Source organism: Pelecanus crispus, chromosome 1 (genome assembly GCF_030463565.1).
Source record: "Pelecanus crispus isolate bPelCri1 chromosome 1, bPelCri1.pri, whole genome shotgun sequence".
Taxonomy (NCBI): domain Eukaryota; kingdom Metazoa; phylum Chordata; class Aves; order Pelecaniformes; family Pelecanidae; genus Pelecanus; species Pelecanus crispus.
In genome coordinates this window covers 70,820,150-70,834,968 of record NC_134643.1, presented here as the reverse complement: position 1 = coordinate 70,834,968, position 14,819 = coordinate 70,820,150, and the positions used below count along the sequence as shown (strand labels likewise).

At 38.9% G+C, this 14,819-nt stretch overlaps 1 protein-coding gene across 2 annotated transcripts in view; it reads right to left on the bottom strand.

Annotated features, from left to right (window-relative positions):
• Positions 1-14,819, bottom strand: part of CACNA1C (calcium voltage-gated channel subunit alpha1 C) — a 494,372-nt gene that overhangs the window by 155,732 nt on the left and 323,821 nt on the right. The window lies entirely within an intron of this gene.

Sequence of the window (14,819 nt, the reverse complement as noted above, 5' to 3'; positions counted from 1 at the left end):
CAAAAAATGAAGTCTGTCTTGTTCAGTGCACAATACTGGAGAGCTGCAGCTTAATGGAAAGTTAGCTAGGACACCAGGGCTAGGCTTCTGTTACTTGAATAAATTGCTAATTGATTTCTAATGACCATAGAATGTTATGATAGCCTTTTTTAAATACAGGTCAAGTGCTTCAAGTGTTCTGTAATGAAGTGTATAACCTTTCACAGAGTAACATTAATCAAGAGGAGCAAAGTACTCAATAAAATTAAAGGGCAGAAAATTTGGAAATTTTGTGTAGAAATGATATTTTATGCAGCCTATCTGTGGAATTCACTGCCTCAGGAAATGATCTAGCTGAACGTAATGGTTATGGCCAGCAGCAAGATCTCTGGTTGAAACCAGGTCTTTCTTCTAATAATAATAAAAAATTGGAGAATATTGGGAGCATGAAACAGCAGAAAGAAGAGGTAACAATTGTCACTGAATATATCTTCCTTCTTGAAGCCTTCATTTTGAAAACCATCTTTTTCAGTAAAAGTACTTAAGCACCTTCATAACTTTAAGGATGTGTAGAAGTGATTTCCTCAGCTTAGACCAAAGATCAAATGATAGCCTACTGGGAGGCACGGCTCAGGTGATACATAAAGGACCATGGCTATACTAATGTGAGATTTAGATATTTATCACTGATCAATTATAAAGTAAAGAGGTTTGGATTAAAACATACATCTTCCTTTTCCACTTCCTTTTTCCTTCCCTTCCCATGAATATTTGGGTGAATGCATTTCATTCACACATATGCTCATGGACCTACAACTTTAAACTCTGCTTAAACATCACTGGAAACTTTTTTTATAGGAGGACACACTGCTTTGCACCATGAGGGAAAAACGTTTTCCCCCAAATTTTTTAGTCAGAACTCAGGTACAAAAACAATTAAAATAAACAGAGGATGGAACTTCAGCTTTCACAGCTATGGCTGTGTTGACAATATTAAAGAAAAAAAGATAAATCTACATTATAGACAGTCAGTAAAATCCTACATCTCAGGCAAGGGCTATGTGGCCTAGAAAGGAAAGTACTCCTAACTCTTCTATTATTTCTTTGGCTTCCATTATATCTTCACACAGCTTTCATGATAGTTAAAGCTTTGCTTTGTTTCTGAAACTTCACAGACTGACTAAAATGCTTTGCATTCATACAGTCAGGGAACAAAAAAGGTCTCATAAAACCAATGTAACCCTTCAGAAGTAACTAGGGTGGGATGAATTTCCCAGAAAGTGTCCAGATAAATTTATCCAGTGAAGAAGCAAAACTTTGAACAATTCATTTTTCTACCTTTCCTCATGCTAGATATATTACAACACCAGATATAGCTGAGGAACAAAATATTTATCACAAATGAGAAAAAGGATATTGCTGGTAGTTCCTAAGAACATCCAACTAACAAGTTTAACAGCGATAGCATGATTTTTGAGGCTGCTCTGCAAACAAAAAAGAAATCAATGAATCATTCTCTTCTGGTTAACTTCTCAACTGCAGAGCTGATTTGGGCTTAAGAACAACTTGGCTCTGCAGTACTTGCAGTCTTTGCCTTGAAAGCTCTTGCTAGGAGTCAGAGCAGGCAGAGGACTTGTGAAGGTTTGATTACTTTCTCTCAACTTCTTCTCCTTAGACATCTAAGACATCTGAAACTGTCTTTTTAGTGGCCACACTCTTAAACGACTCATAGGTAGGTAATTGGACTGTGACTATTGAGACCATGTCACAAATAAACCAACCTCTAAATATGCAAAACTTTAGTATTGTTGGTTAGCTCTGGTAACAAATCCTGCACACTGTATTTTTCTCTGATCCCTAAACAGTACACTGCTTATGTTATACTCTTTCTTTCATGTAATACTTGTGATAAATGTATTAATTATGCATTCTGTGACTTATTGTAAGTCCCACTGCTCTTAATATTGCTTTTAACAAGGATATTACTTATTGTTATTCACAATTTCTAACTTTTTCACAAAACTATAAATGCTTAAAAGAAGCCCCAGAAAGATTTCAATGAGATGACACAGAACTAAAGGTACAGTAAAAAAGGACACAGTACTAAAACTGACTTTCTATGTATGTTAGGCTCCATAAGCACTTTTTCCAACCTGTGGGGCAAACTATGGGATTGCTTCTTTAGCACTAAGTTCCTACACATCCTGAATCTGCTGATTTGTTTGGAGCCTGAATGGTGTGAGGCTGCTGCATGTCATGTCAATAAAGACATGAAAAACCCCACATTTTTGCTTGAGAAATTCCTGGCTGGTCTCCACATACACCTCAAGTAAGTCTATACACAGCATGTATCCATCTGACCTCACCATTCACAGAAGGAGCAACAAAAAGGATCATATTTCCTATTACCCATCATATATCCTTAAAGCTGTATTTAGACTTAGTGCATTATTATCCTAAGGATGAAGATTCCACCTTGCAGATCCTTCAATATTTAAAATCTAATTAATTGTCTTTGCTTGGTTGGTTTTTAATCCAGTAGTCATGTATGTGCATAATTTAAGGCATATGAATAATTCCATTGAAGTCAATGGTCAATATTACTGTTACCAGCAGAAATGAACTAGTATGCATAAGTGCTTTGCTTGAATGTGATGGGGCACAGGATTGGGAGAAATATATGATAAGGAGCTAATTTTCTGAAATTCCCTGGGAAAAAAAATAGAAGTTTAATGTACATAGTGACTAAAAAATGACAAAAATATTTAAGCATTTCAGTCTAGACATTCTAGTACATCATGAGAAGTATTATCATTTACCTTGTCAACCTGAAATACTCTTTCAGCCTTTCTGAGTCTTTAAGACAAGTAATAAGGAGTAGGAATTTAAGGTCCCAGAGCTGACTCAAGGCAAAAGGACAGACATGGGGGAAAAAAAATACAAAACTCCAAATGTTGTAATAAGCAAAAATATAAAAACTAAAATAAACTAGACTTACTTTTAGGGACTTAGGAACAATGGAATAAAATTGCTTCTGAATGTCTTAAAATATAAGCAAAGGACTCCAGATGCCTTTGCTCTTATTCTGGGTAGAATTTCTTTCTAAGCATCAACATCTTAATAGTCTTAAAGGGACTCCAAGCCATAGTTGCTCCTTACAACTGTTCTGAAATACTCTATATTTTGTAGCTGGCACTATCAGATGGACGCAAAGCAGAGACTAGAGAGTTCAACCCAACTTCAGCTGAACTAATGATACTCAAAGGAAGGAGCTGCACTTCATCAGTTGCTCCCATTAAAAATTATTTGTTTTGACAATCACATTTCTTTTATTTTGAAGTACTGGAGGAAAAGGCAAATTTTAAGCTCAGTTGTCCTCTCCAAGCACTTATTTTTAAGGCTATTCTTACTGTGTTACCTCAATTATGGAATTTTACAAATTCCATATGTGCATTCTATATGTACATATAGACATCTATAACCTTTTTTCAGAGTGTCTTCAGGAGAAAGGCAAGACAGAGATGGATGAAGACAAGTGCACAGGGATCATGAACCAGGGGAGAGAATGCTGCAGACAGGTTATTCTGCTATCTGGTCACTGTAGGATAAAAGCAAATAATGTAGGCAAGATTCATCATTCATGGGCAGTGGGAACAATAATAAGATTCCTATGTGTACCTTGGTTCCCCCATTGTTCTGTATGTTCTATAGTGATGGAAAGAGCAAATTAGAATTCCACTCTGAGCTAGAAATACTGGCAATTTGTACAGAACTCTCTGCAGGAGCTAAATGGAGCCATTAACTGAGAAAGGACTGCCTCGATGAGGATAACAGAAACATCAAGGGAAGAGACTAATTTGCAACAGAGAACCCTTGAGAAAGAATCAAAGAAACTGCAGCAATGGAAGATGAGTCCAGAAGAGAGAAGGGGAAGGGTGCAGACAGATCTGAGAAGATGGAGTCTGCAGAGGTTCCTTCTTCACTCCTGCTAACAAATGATGTAGATGTCCTCACCCAAGTACACCTGCTGTGATCCAGGTGAACAGTAATTCCTGGTTTATTTTAGAAAAACTTTGGCTATAGCTATAGTTCATTGCTATGCTGCCTGATCTCCCTGACAAGAGGGTGAAGTCTCCAGAACTGACCAAGCTTCCCACGCAGCACTACAGAGAAGACAAGTGAAAGCAGTGATGGGCTCAACTTCAGAGTCATGAGAACACACACTCCTGCAAAAGATACACCTTGACTGGCTCGAACTTCTTGGGGAGACTGTGTAAAGGCAGGAATCCTGCAAAGAGCCCTATCAGGCTGCTGCAACCTATGCAAGAGCAAGGCTAGAGTGGAGATCAAGAAGGACTGCCTTATAACCATGTCAGCTGCTTGATGGCAAAGTGAAAACATGTAAAATAGCTGTTTGAGCTCCTCTGAAATTGTACAATCACAGTGGAATGACATTTTGCTGTTATATAAACACCATTCAATGAAGAACACATAAAAGATGTGAAGCAAACTGTATTTGCTTTTTGTTCCATACAGTATGCAGGAAGTGCACTGCTACCAGTAGAATTTGCCAAGCTTATTTCTTTATAACAGCACTGAGTCATATTTTCACCACTCATGAAATACTGGCCCCACCTTTTCAAGGATATGCACACTTTCTCACCAGGGAAAGACTGTCCAAGACACATATTAAAAAAACCAAACCAAACCAAAACAAAACCAAACAACTTTCAACCACCTAGCCCCAGATTACTGATACTGTATACTGACACTGACACTGTATTTTTTAGCTCCCAGTATATAACCACCAGTCTCCACAACATTATTTCATTCTTTAGTTAAGTTCTATATTCATATTTCAGCTGTTTTCGGTTTGGGTGCACATTGTTTTTTGCAGTTAGCTGTTCTTTAACAGCCTGAGTTATTATGGGAAATATAAGGTCTCTGTCTGTAAGTGGGAAAAGAATTAAAACTCGTATTCAAATACCAGCAGGTCAAAATGTCTGTGGCACACAGTAATTGAGCTGCACTGTTTTTCCACTGCAAGCTATTTCTGTTGACAACGCTTACTGATCCCATACTTCGGTACAGTAGTTTGTGCTTGCTGGAGAGGTAGGGGGGCAATATTGACTTGGGTGTGTTTACTACTGTCTTAATTAAATCTGTAATTTTAAATGGCCTTCACACAAGCTTACTGTACAACTTCAACTGATGGCAAAGGCCACTGGCATTTGACTTCACACTTTTTGTTTCAAAATAGAGGAAAAAAGTTAGGCTCTCCCTTGACTTAAAGAAAACAGCAGCATTACTGGGTTTTGTTCTCACAAAGTTGCAACATTTATTAGCACTAGTAATGTTCCAACTAGACATGGATTACATGGCAAATCAACTGTATGAAAAGTGGATTTTGCTTACAAAATCTCAGCATATTAAATTTTGTTAGTGCAAGTACCACTGGGAAATTCCTATAGTCAACTATACTAGGGGAGGGAAAACAGAAATAATCAGGAAGCTACCACTTACACCTCCTCCCATCCCACTTGTATTCTTTGTGATTTCTGGTGGGACTTCTCTATTTTTCTGTGAAAACTGGAGGGGGCTACGTACCTCTGCAGCATGTTTGAGAATACAGGGATTCTGAACTCCCACTGAAAACATTAGTTACTCAGCGAGAATTCCTTACATCAAAGACAAATTCTGAGCTCCAATAAGCCTCCTGCTTTGCCACCTCACTCCATGTTTAATATGTAAAAGAGAAAAAAATAATTAAATGTATTTCAATTCAGTTTAGCCTAGAACATGTTACCCAAACGTGAAATATTGAAATTAATTTATTGCCAAGTGATAAAGCAACTCACATTCTAGAGTGTGCTGGAACTGTTGCATTTTGAGGATGTAAATAAATCCCTCTTAACTGTTCCCTCAAAAGTTGGTGTGGGGTTTTTTTACCACCCCCACCCCACCTCGCTATAGTGGCTCAGGTCATTCTGTCTGCATTGAGGCTGACTGTGTCACACAGACCAGCTGGGAAAGAACAGGCCATACACTGACCCAGGCAGTACTCTTAAAGACACTAGGCCCAGACTGAGCAAGTTTTCAGGACTTTCCAAAAACCTAGCCTGGAGTAAAGTATGCCAAGCCGTTGCTCTTGATCCATTCTGCTTGTTGATATAGATGGCTGACAGACCATTTTCCCTACCTCTTCCCTACTCAACAGCTAACATCAGTAGTGACATTACTTTTGCTTTCTTATTACCCTACTCTTCTTGCCTCCTGAAAAGTAGATCTACTTAGAGGAGGTTCATGCCATTGATCCATCTGCAGTGTTCTGCCAAAGTCAGGTCCCTATACAGGTAACAGCACCCATTAAGGCTCTCCATTCTCTCACGTGACCAATTACACGAGTGGGTTAGCTTGTTGGGTGAATTTGCAATTTGCAGAAATGCCACTTGACCTCCAAAAATTATTTGGACTTGTGCAACTTAATCAGGATTTGAATTCAGGCCTCCAGAGGCAAAAGTCACAGAGCTTTACGTGAGTTGCCTTGTTCCCATGTAAGCGTGCATAGCTTTTTTCCCTTTAAAAGGAAAACGTTGATCTTTGAAAAGTCATCCAAAAGCCCAAAGGCTATTTAGCCACAGGGCTGATAGTTCTTTCATTACAGCTACTGCAGCAGTTCCATCTTTTACTGCTGCTCAGTTATTTAAAAACCTTTCATCTTCTAAAAGCTTTGGAAATTCACCTCAAAAGAATAAAGTGCTGATTTCAAGCATAAAAATACACCCTAGGATGGTGGGTTTCCAAACCTACAGATTTCATTTCACCTTAGAATTCTGGGCTTTCTCCTCCTGTCTCTGTTTATTCTGTATTTACATTTGCACGGCTGATTATCCAGAAAGGATTTTCTGCCTGTTTTACTGTATTGCTATTTTATAACCGCTTCCATTTATCTCAGTGCAGACTGGTAGCAAATTCTACCACAATTATATCAGAACAGCATTGATTGCTGCATGCACAGGAATACACAAGCACATATTGTTCATAGATTTACATAGTCAACTAAGTCCTTAAAAATAAAGATAATGAAAAACAGTACTGTAAGCTGTAGATAATCACTACCTTCTTTACTAAGTCAAGGCATGACTGTCGATTCTTTTTTCACACTTGATCAGTATATCCCAGTTTCCTTTGTAGCTAGTTCCCAATCTATGATATTCCTACAAATCCATTCTACATTTTAGATGATGAATCCCCCTGTCAGTTGTGAAATCACACCCAAAAGTCTCAAATAAAATATACAATATCTGGAACTCATAGCACACAGCTAATGAACCTTCATCTTACAGGCACTAGCCACTCACAGATATCGTATAAGCACTAGACGTTCACTGGAGAAACTACTGTCAAAGAGCCTGAATGATGTGCAACTGTATTATTGGCATATAAGACTGCTCCTTCTCTTTTTCTTGTGAGTCTTATCAGCAACACCAAGTAGGCAAGATCGGCACAATGTCCAGCACTGATTTCTTCTAGATATGCTTTAAACATCCACAGTGTGGATGTTCTGTGGTAAATATTCTTCTGACTGAGTCCTAAAACCTTCATTTTCTACTTCTGGTCACTTTGCATTTTTAGGGAGATGTGCCCAGTATTGTTTTTAGGCCTCCAATTTGGGTGCAGTTCAGAGGATTGGAGTTAGAAGGAGACAGCTCTAGAAGAAGCCGTGGGCACAGCTAAACTATACGCTTATGATGGCATGACCATCTATCATACTGAGTGCTCAAGTCCAGCTCAGGTAGAAATCCCACTGAAATCAATGAATAAAGCCAATATTAGTGGACCAATTCTCTTTGCAGGCAGGAGAGGCTTATTACTCACAGTAAGATTGGCGAGGGATTAATTGTATTGCCTTTTGTCTTGAAACAAGATATTAAAACAAATTAAACTCAAAATAAACATGAGTTTTATAAATAGTCAGTTCTAGAGCCACCACCTGTGTTCTGACCTGGGGGGAATTCCCCAGTCTTTTTCTTTCCCAGGATCTAGATAATGAACCAAAGTCTCTTGTTTGTGAATCTTTCCAGTGGATATGGGTCCAAACTAAACAACTCTGAAGACAACTGTTTCAGAAGGCAACAATCATCAGTTCTTGAAAAACTGGTAGTAGGGCCCAAGCAGTGCACTCACAGAGGCACTCAAAATCCTAAGTCATAATAGAAGTGTCCCAGCCAGTAGTTTAGCTCTTAATTTGATAGCTCTGGGATAAAAGATTAAAGATTAAAGACAAGAAAGGTCTCTGTGGTGATTAGACAGCAGCAATTAGGAAAAAGTCTAAGGAAGAACAAAAGAAGAAAGAATACAGAAAGGGCAACAGAAAAACAGGGCTATTAAAGAGGTCCTTCCCACGCAGGAGCACTGGGCAGAGGGTTTCCACTAACGCCTCCCCATAACCAACCCGAAGAAGCTTATTTTTAATAGAGAGTTTCTTTCCATATAGAGGTAGAGGGCTGAGAAGTCCAAAGCTGAAGTCTGAAGGGCCCATGAAAACTTAATTTCACACAATAAGTGCCTATTTTGCATTGAACAAATGTTTAGCAGGAAGTTTTTGTGGCAGGTGGCAACCAGCAAGTCACTGCTGTTACTCGTTTCAAGGCAGCAGTGCAGGCAACTATGACAGTTGCATGCGCAGTTGTTAATGAGAAAAAGGAAAACAGATTTAGGTCAGCATTTATGCAAATTAGGTGTGGACACTGCTTTTTCAGTGCATTAATGCTGTGGCCCTTCAGTGCTCTGAACTATGGGCTCTCTCCCCTTACCCACCACTGTTAGAGCAGATGGAGATGAAATAACCTCTTCAGTCACAGAGATGGGTTGCTCATACTTGCGTGCTTATTCTTTGTAAATTTTTCACATCCATGCAAAACCCTGCCAAAAAGACGATTTAAAAACCTCAACCCCACAACAATAAAAGCCCAACATTTTCTTGGAGGGGTGGGGGTAGATGGGGAATAAACACCATGGAAACATGTAGACAGATATATTCTTAGAATCAGATCATTCTCTTGTGTGGAAAGCCTTACTAATTCAAGCCTAAGTGCTGCAAGAATAAAGGGTTAGAAGGAAAAACACAGCTGGTGAAAATTGGGGGTTGCAGTGCTGCGTTTAATCTCTTCCACTTTGTGGCAATATCTCTCTATTCCTCACAACATCTTCCTCATTGGCTGGAACAGGCTGTGGGGGGGGATGAGAAAAGCTGACAAGATATGTCAGTGCTGTCAGAAAAGTAAATTCTATCTGTTGTCCAGTTTGTTCTGTTTTGATTTCATGATGCGAATTGTAAGCGTGACTGTGAGCTCCAGTTTCAAGCTCATTTAGTGACTCCTGGGAGTATGATCTCACAGAGACCGAAGGATCTTCCAGGACAGCGTGTTTAACCCACTGCATCTATATATGCTACTCTACGCTGCCCTTGGGGATGTGATGCTTCTGAATGTTTCCACTGATTCAATCTCACTACATTGTGGCTTTCACTACATTGTGGTGGCTCTACTGCACTGTTTTAGACTACTAAAACGTTTTCTTGCCTAGGGGCTGGGCAAGCCTACTGAGGATTGTTCAGTCAAATTTCAGGGAGTCAACATATATTATGTGCCCGTTCAGGCATCTCTTCCAGGGACAGGTTAGTGCCCTGGATCTCATCCAGACCTGGCTTTAGTCCATCTAGAATAATACCACGATCTTTAGTTTACAGTTAGAGCCTTGAGGTAAACTGTCCCTTGAGGCACTGCATGTTATTTTCAGAGACTCAACCAGCTATTCTGAAGTGTTGCACAAATGACATGAGACAAAGCCAATACTCCAAAAACAATGGCAGGCTCAAGGCTGCTCATTATTAAAAATCATCAAGCAGATCAAGTACAATTACTTGATCCTAGAATTCAAGCTGTAATGGGCAAGCTGTACACAGAACATCTCAGGGCCAGGTTCTCCACTACCAAGCAGTAGGAATAGCCCAATGCAACAACGTATGGTTGCGTTTTGCACTTGCTCTGCACTCTGTTTTCATTTGTAAATATGATTGCTTAGATGCAGGGTAGTGGAGAGACCAGGCACATAAAAGTGCGGCTGCAGTGGGCAGTTTTGCATGCAGTGTCACAGGGCTCCAGCTTCAGAAAGCAGATTTCACACAAAGATGAAAGCCTTTCTAGAGACAGGGCACTGTCCAAATTGTATTTAACTCAGAAATGAAGCTTCCCCTGAAGGACAGTAACAAACTGATTAAAAATAATTAAACAGAAGCCCAATTAGGGAAGGTTGAAAGAACTGAATCTGCTCAGATTAGAAGAAGATTAAGGGAAGATGACAAATGCCTACAAATACTTAAAGAGGATGTTATAAACTGTTCAGGGATTAATTTTCCTCCTTAGTCAACAAGACAATAAAAAAATAACGGACTGCAGCAGAGACTGATTACAAAATACCAAATGACTCAATTTATAACATTTGGATTTGCATCTGCTGCTGGAAGTTCCCAAGACTGAGGGGTCTTCAGAAATTGGTCTTGATGCCTGCACAAGGGAGCTAGCTGCTAGTCCTGGCTGATCATACATTAAGAAGAATTGTAAGAATAATAAGCTCAATATTTCTACAATGCATCAGACAAATTATGATGTGACATATCATAAGAAGTACCTGTCAACTCAAATGAGTCGATGAACTGACTGCATGTGAGACATAGCCACCTGGCAGTTATACTGGGACAAAGTAAACTTTGTAAGACTGAGGCATTATAGGAGATGTGCTCCTATAGAATGCTTAATGCTCCCTTCAGCACAGATCAATTCTTCAGTGAAGAGTCAACAAGGTTGTTTTGCACAGATTTTCATCCTCTCCAATATAGTTATTTGACATTAAAAATCTGGCTCCTTATAAGTAATTATCTTACTTGCCACTATAGCAGTGTCAAACTGTTTTCCCTAACATTTTTCTTTCACATTTCAAAAGAAGCCAATCTACTCACAAGTCTTACCTGCTGAGTGAAAGAGGAGATTGGAAACTGTATTGATCATATTGATGTCAAGTCCTTCTAGGGAATAAAAGTTTATTGCTTTTCTGCCTCTGATTATCTTTTTGTGAGAATGTGGATCACAGGCTGGGAAATAGTACTCCATGAGAGAGGAGACAGGCTTCACTAGAGAAGTGAAAAGCTGAAGGAGGCATGAGGGGAAGCATGAAGAAGGAAGCAGGAAACTGAAGGTAAAATTTGAAGACTACTAAGTGCATTAGGAGTCCAGGGCTTGTGGAAGGTCATACAGCTTCCTAACTTTTAAACATGCAGGTTTAACCTTGCAAAGTGTGGCACAAGACAGACATAGGTTTTATGAAATTACTAGTATATTTTTCAGGGCAACATGCTGAAATGTGCTAAGCTCCCTCCATTCCCACTGAGAGGAATGCAGAGATCTAGGTACCTTTCAAAAGCTATTTTTCAGAAAATAGGAAGATCTAATTGAAAAGCACTTATAGAAAAGTTCGAACGAAGGGAATTGCTCTATTGGTTAAGCATTTCCAGCTAAGTAATTCAGCCCAGAGCTTCATCTGTTGTTCTGCTGAGTTTTAGGTCAGGCTCTCATTTTCAAATTTAAGGAGGGAACAAAGAAAATTCCCTACATCCACATGTATGTCCTTGGAAGGCTATCACAACAGACACCAAGGCCCTGATTAGGCATCTCTAAGTCCTCATGTTGTACACATGACTGCATGTGGAAAATCTCAACAGCATGATCAAGATTTTACAAAATAGAAGGTGAGATCCTGACCTTTTGAAATTAATTGGAATTTTGCTATTGACCTCAGCAGGACCAGATTCAAACCTTGGTATCTACCCTGAATTGCAGAGGAGCTGTGAACCCAGCAGCCTGCTTGAACTTTGAATGCTCAGCACTTTTGATATTAACCCATTAGCTTATATCATTAAGTTTAAGCAATGACTTCTGAAAATCATCACCTAAAGTTTTCAGCTGCAAAATTGTCTGATTTGCAGACATCTTTTTCTTATACTGTTCTTTAATCTGTACTTTCAGTGTAAAATGGACAACCAACTTTCTATCTCAGGATGTAATTGGAGAGAGGGGATCTTTAAGTCTGGATTTCTAATTTAATTAGCTGTCCTAATAAAGCAAATTTTAATTTCCATGACCTCACTGTGGATCCAGGAGATCTTTCAAAGTGTTATCTACTTGAGAAGAGAATAGCTTCCTATCTCTGCACTCTTGTGGAGATGCAGCCCCCAATCGGTTGTCTATAACAGGTCTACTCTTCCTTGGCTGAAAAGGCAAAGGCCAGGGAGTAGAGTAATATATGAGTCAGACTTCACTAACAAAACAGCAGCTCACAGGAAGTTTAAAATATTTATTTATACCCTACCCCACTTACTAAAATTCTTCCTTCACTCTCACAAATTGAAATGTTGTATCTTTTCTATTCTTTATTACCCAGAAATACTCTTCCTTTTGATCTGGCTAGCTTAAGCTGGACTTTGCATGGACTATAAAACTTACTGTATAAACCACAATAGATATCATTTGAAACACACATATATGAAATTCCAGTGTGAACGTTTAGAGACTGTTTCCACATATAAATATTAAAGCCATAATGCTCCTCATAGGTGTTCCCTGTAGTAATTGCCCATCACCATCTGCCCCCAGAGCAGCACAGACCTCTCTGCAGAAGGAATACCCATCGCATCTCAGATACCTTCTCTACCATATGGCAAACACTGATCAGTGCTGGGTTCTATCCACTTTATCAACATAAAGAGGCACAAAGTCTTAGGGGACAATAAAACTTTTAGGATTGTTTACAGCAGCTTAACTGAGTATGTCTGTCATCTCAGGTTTTCAGGTATTTACTCAAACTTTCTATTTCATGGCCTTTAAACATAGGTGATGTATTTTTTTCTTCACAAACTAAATTTCCTCCTCCTCAATTACTGAAATTTTATCTGCAGTGCTCTTATCTTTTGCAGTCTTGTCTGGGAATAACTGGGAACTGACAAGAACAGATATTTCTTTTGTTTCCAAAGCAAGCATTCTATCAAAGCCATAATCTAAAAGCCATAACTATATGGATGCCCCTAAAAATAATGATCATCAGTCTGTATTAATTTCAGGTCTCGGTTCACCATACTGTCTCTAAAGGAAAAAGAACAGCTCAGGAAATCAGTGAAAGAAGCTGGCTGAATACCAAAAAAAAGCCAACAGCTAAAATCCAGGTTGCTGCAGGGACGCCATAAAAAAATCAGACCATCTGCAGCAGTCATGGTAGAAAATTATTTAGCAGTGAGTATATGCCTTTGGCTCCTGTTATTAGATAACTGATAACTCAGTTCTGAAGGATTCACATCCAGTCATGCAAACAATGCATGGACCCAAAAGTGTGGGGATTGGCAGGGTCTTTTATAACACGTGCCTTTGGAGAAAATTATGATAAATTGTGGATAGGTTTCACAATACCAAATGGTATACACTGCCAAAGCTATTTTCATGTTTATTTCTGATATCTTTTGCGCTCTCCTATTTCTCTTGAACCACCTATAAATCCTCTCAATCACACAAAGACTGGAGGAATGTAAGCTAAATGTGATAAAAAGACAGGTATATTATATATGGCCATAGTTCAGCAGTGGAGTAGTTTTGCCCAGTTCCTTTTCTGACTTAACTTCTGCTCTTCTTCATTATTTTATTAACCTATACCCTCTTTTCAAGTAAAGGCAATTTTTATGCTCTGAGACCCAGACTCCCCTTGTGGTTTGATCTCTGCCCTTTTTCTCAGGCATTAGAAGGAAGCTAGAGTCACAATTCTAATCTAAATTTACGAGGATAAGGAGACAACAGCTAGCTATTCCACATAGAGAATAACTGTTGCAGATAAGCTAAATCTTCAAAGGGAAATCTTGTAAACTCTAACTCACTGGTGGGTAGAAGGCAGCTTCAGGCTCATGTTTAAGGAAGAAGCTGATGTTGATTAACAGTGCAAGCTGCCTCAATCCAGATTATCCTTTTGTGTGCTTTGGGTCTTCTTGAGTTAAATTCCATCATGCATTGTAGCACATCCTACTGTCTTGGAGAACCAGGTGTCATAATATGCCAGTCTTCAAAGTTAGTCAGAGTCCAGGTTAGCCTTATACAGACAGGACTGAGCTTTGTGTGAGTTAAATTCCTGGACCATAACATATTGTTACAAAAGTTGATGGCAAGAGCTGAATCTAGGAACGTGTTTATATCTGGTTTACAGGTGAAGGCTAAATCTGATTTTAATGTCTACAGTATAATTGTATTGCCACTGAATGTCCCAACACATTAGGAATTAAAAGGTAGAAACTAAACCTATTGAAACTTTCAGAATTAGGGTAAAGGACAAGATAAGACTGCATTTAGATTAAAGATAATATCATGTTTCGGCTAAACATGTAATCATGATTGATACCAATATCAGAGTTAGGAGAATTTATTATAATACTATTACGATAAAAGTCATAATCAGGAGTAGCACTGGCATGAAAAGGGATTTGTGAGGCCTTTCTTATAAAGCCTAAGACCTGATCAGCGCGGTGCCTTTGTAACTTTAATGCCATGGGTAGAGCACAGAGTTATCTGTCACAAATACTTCTACATAAGTAATCTGGAGATGTACGAGATATTTCACTCGTGCAGAGAGGGTCTTTACATGACATTCTGCTCAACATAGGTACATTGCAAATCTTCAAACTAATAAACCACATGCCATCTTTCAACATTGATTTAACTGTGCCAGATAAACCCTCCCATTTTACCCAC